This window comes from Cebus imitator, unplaced genomic scaffold (assembly GCF_001604975.1).
Source record: "Cebus imitator isolate Cc_AM_T3 unplaced genomic scaffold, Cebus_imitator-1.0 Scaffold99, whole genome shotgun sequence".
NCBI lineage: Eukaryota > Metazoa > Chordata > Mammalia > Primates > Cebidae > Cebus > Cebus imitator.
Window position 1 is genome coordinate 5,322,385 of NW_016107414.1, and position 4,948 is coordinate 5,327,332.

The 4,948-nt window shown below is 37.5% G+C and overlaps 1 protein-coding gene across 1 annotated transcript in view; it reads right to left on the reverse strand.

Annotated features, from left to right (window-relative positions):
- Positions 1-4,948, reverse strand: part of LOC108310005 (charged multivesicular body protein 3) — a 110,454-nt gene that overhangs the window by 63,384 nt on the left and 42,122 nt on the right. The gene's annotated exons all lie outside the window — the stretch shown is intronic.

The window sequence follows — 4,948 nt, forward strand, 5'->3', positions numbered from 1 at the left end:
ATTCCATTGTGTATATATGCAATATTTTCTTTATCCATTCATCTGTTGGTGGACACTTAGGTTGATTACATATCTTGGCTATTGTGAAATGCTGCAATGAACATGAGAGTGCAGATATCTCTCTGATATGCTGATTTCATTTTCTTTGGAGATATATCAAATAATGGATTGCTGGGTCAATAGTAGATCTATTTTATTTTCACCCAGGCTGGAGTGCAGTGGCATGATCTCGGCTCACAGCAATCTCTGCCTCCCAGGTTCAAGCAATTCTCCTGCCTTAGCCTCCCTAGTATAGCTTGGACTATACTAGGGAGTGCACCACCACACATTCAGCTTTTTTTTTTTTTTTTTTTTTTTTTTTTTTTTTTTTTTTTTTTTTTTTTTTTTTTTTTTGGAGCAGAGATAGGGTTTCATCATGTTGGCCAGGATGATCTCAAATTTCTGACCTCAGGTAATTGACCTGCCTTAGCATCCCAAGGTGCTGGGATTATAGGCATGAGCCACTGCACCCAGCCAATAGTAGATCTGTTTTAATTATTGAGTAACCTCTATACTGTTTTCCATATGACTGTACTTTAACAAAGGCATAAACAGCTACAATTTAAAAAATGCTTCAATAAGCAATTAAAAATACGCTTAAAACAAATGAAAAAAATACAAACTCTCAGTAATGAAAGGGAATATATAAAGAAGAGCCAAATGTACATTTTAGAATTGAAAAATACAATAACCAAGATAAAAAGCTTAGTGGAAGGGCTCAACAGTATATTGGAAAAGACAGAAGAGAAAATCAGTGAAGTAGAACATAGAACAATAGAAATTACCTGCCAGGTGTGGTGGCTCATGCCTGTAATCCCAATACTTTGGGAGGCCAGGGTGGGTGGATCACTTGAGGTCAAGAGTTCAAGACTAGCCTGGCCAACGTGGTGAAACCTTGTCTCTACTAAAAATTTTTTAAAAATATAGCTGGGCATGGTGGCAGGTGACTGTAATCTCAGCTACTCAGGAGGTTGAGGCAAGAGAATCACTTGAACCCAGGAGGTGGGGTGGGGTAGGCAGGGGTTGCAGTGAGCCAAGATTACGCTACTGCACTCCAGCTTGGGTGACAGAGTGAGACTTCATCTCAAAAAAAAAAAAAAAAAAAAAAAAAAAAAAAAAAAAAAAAAAAAAAAAAAAAAAAAAAAAAAAAAAAAAGAAAGAAAGAAAAGAAATCACTCAATCTGACCAACAAAAATAAAATGGACTGGAAAAAAAAAAGAAACCAGAACAGAGCCTCAGCAACCTGTGGGACTATAACAAAAGATATAGCATTTATATAATCAGAAAACTGGAAGAAGAAAAGAAAGAGGGAGGGCTAAAAAGTACTTGATGCAGCAAGAGAAAAACAACACCTTACCTCTGCAGAAAAAAAAACAATTCAAGTGACAATGGATTTCTCATCAGAAACCATAAAGGACAGCAGGAAGGGATACAATATTTTTTCAGAACTAGAAGAAAAGGACTGTCACACCAGAATCCTGTATCCAAAGAAAATATTATTCAGGAATGAAAGGTGTGGTGGTTAATTTTGGTGCCAAACTCAACTATGTTAGGGGATACCTGCATAGGTGATAAGGCATTATTTCTGGGTGTATCTGTGAGGATGTTTCTGGAAGAGATTGACATATGAATCAGTGCACTGAGTGGGGAAAATCTGCCCTCAATCTGGGCAAGCACCATCCAATCGATTGGGGGCCTTGATGGAAGAAAAAGGCAGAGGAAAGGTGAAATCACTCTTTCTGTCTCCTGGAGCTGAGACCCCTTTTTCTCCTGTCTTTGGACATAGAACTCCAGGGTCTCCAGCCTTTGGACTTCAGGACCTTCCACCAGTGGCTCCCTGGGTTCTCAGGCCTGTGGCCTTGAGCTGAGCGTTATACCATCAGCTTCCTTTGTTCTGAGGTTTTCAGATTTTTGACTGAGTCATGCCACCAGCTTTCCTTGGTTTCCAGCTTGCAAACGGCCTATCATGGGATTTCTCAGACTCCATAATCACATGAGCCAATTTTCCTATAAATCTCTCATCCATGTATGTATGTATGTATATATGTGTGTGTGTGTATATGTGTATCAGTCGATCAGTTTACTTCCTACTGATTCCATTACTATGGAGAACACTGATGGGAAATCAAGACATTCTCAGATAAAAGTAAACTAAGAGAATTTGTCACCAGAAGACTACCCTAAAAGAATGGGTAGTCTCTAAACAGAAAGTTCTCTAAACAGAAAAGAAATGATAAAAGAAGGAACCCAGTAACCCTAGAAAGGAAGAAAGAACACATCAGGTGAAAATATGGATAAATATTAATACTACAGGGTTTTTTTCTCCTTTCAAATTTTCTAAGATGCATTTGACGGATGAAGCAAAATGTTAACACTGCCTACCTAATGTGGTTCTAAAAGCACATAAAGGAGATAGTTAAGATAATTATATTGTAAATGGAGAAGAAAGGGGGACTTAAGGGAGGTAAGGTTTCTATATGTCATTCAAACTGTAAAATGATGGCACCAGTAGACTGTAATAAATTTTGTATATATAATGTAACACCTACAGCAACTACTGAAAAGCATATACAAAGATATACACACAAAAATATCATAGACATTAACCATCAGGGAAATGCAATCAAAACCACAACGAGATCCACTTCGTACACTAGGATTCTATAATAATTTTTGAAAAGACAGATAATACCAAGTGTTTGCAAGGACCTGGAGAAACTGGAACCTTCATATACTGCTGGCAAGAAGGTAAAATATTGCAGAAATATTGGAAAACAGTGTGGCAGTTCCTCAAAATGTTAAATATAGAGATGCCATATGATCCAGGAATTCCACACTAGGTATATACTGCCAAGAAATTTAAATATATGCTCACACAAAAACTTGTATACAGGTATTCATAGTTGTATTATTTGAAGTAGCCAAAAAGTGTAAGCAACACAAATGTCCACCAACTGATGAATGGATAAATAAAATGTTGTCTATCCATATAATGGAATATTAATCATAAAAAGAAATGAAGTGCTAATTCAAGCTGCAACGTGGATGAAAAGTTGAAAACATTACACTCAGTGAAAGAAACCAGACCCAAGCGATACATAGTATATGACTGCATTTATGTGAAGTAGCTAGAATAGATACCACAGAGAGAGAAAGCAGATTAATGGTTTCCATGGCCTAGGGGGAAGGCAGATGTGTTGTAACTGCAAAGATATGTGGTTTCTTTTGAAGGATGGTGAAAATGTTCTGGAATTAAATAGTGGTAGTGATTGCACAACCTTGTGAATATACTAAAAGTCATTACATTGTATGCTTTAAATGGGTGAATGTACAGTATATGAATTATTTCTCAAAATCTATTATAAAACCCTATAGATATATCAAGATGGAATTCTAAAAAATGTTCAATTAACACACAAGAAGGCAGAGAAAGAAAACAACGAGGACAAATGGGAAACAAAACATAAAAGGCATATTTAGTCCTAACATGTTGATAATTACATTAATTGTAAATGGTCTAAATATAACAATAAAAGAGATTGGCAGAGTGGGTTTAAAAACATGACCCAATTATATATCATATACAATAAACTCACTTCAAATATAATGATATGGAAAGTCTGAAAGTAAGAGGATGAATAAAAACCATACTGAAATACCATGGAAAGCACTGACAATATCAAATGTTGGAAAATGACATGGAGCAACAGGGACTCATACACTGCTGGCTAAAGTGTACATTGGTACAACCAGTTTGGAAAATTCTTTAACATAATCTACTAGACCTATCATATATATATATACACACATATATATTTTTTTTTCCTTGAGATGGAGTGTTGCTGTGTCACCCAGGCTGGAATGCACTGGTGCAATCTCGGCTCACTGCCACCTCTGCCTCCCTGGTTCAAGCAATTCTCCTGCTGCAGCCTTCCCGAGTAGCTGGGATTACAAGTGCACACCACTGCGCCCAGCTGATTTTTTGTATTTTTAGTAGAGACCAGGTTTTACCATGTTGGCCAGGGTGGTCTTAAACTCCTGACCTCATGATCCGCCCACCTCAGCCTCCCAAAGTGCTGGGATTACAGGCATGAGCCATAGTACCTTGCCTAGAGATAAACATATTAAACCTTATGATAGAACAATTCTATTCCTTATATATACTCAACATAAATAAGTGGTTATGTCCACTGAAAGTCATGCACAATAACATTCAATTCAGCTTTATTCAGAATAGCAAAAACTGGAGACAAATGTTCATTGACAACAAAATGAATGCATAAATTGTGGGATATTTATACAATATAATATACAAAAATATTAATTTTTAAAGCAAGAACTATGGATACATGCAACATTATGGCTGAATCTTACAGGGACCACCACACTTTACTTGGATTCAAGCTCTTTGCACTGCAGTAAGCAAATTGCCCAATGCAGACAGCTGGGTAATCATGGAGCTTACCCTGTTAATTTCCTTTCTCTCAGAGATCTCAATCTTGTATTTCCTGCTATTCATTGTCTAAAAACAACTACCTCATGTGTTTTTGTCTGGTTTTCAGTTATTTGTGGCAACCGGACTAGTCCAGTACCAATTACTCCATCACAGCCAGAAGTAGAAATCCTGAGTCACTTTTAAGAGGTAGAACTGCACTTAGGAAACTGGTTGTTGGGGTTGAGAGTGGAATGATGATTAGATGACTGCAGGAGTCTTTACTCAGACTGGCATTATCACACACAACATATAGGTGGAAATGTGACTAGCAGATTTTTGATATGGTGTGATTAAGATGCTGTCATAAGGCCGGGCGCGGTGGCTCAAGCCTGTAATCCCAGCACTTTGGGAGGCCGAGGCGGGTGGATCACGAGGTCAAGAGATCGAGACCATCCTGGTCAACATGGTGAAACC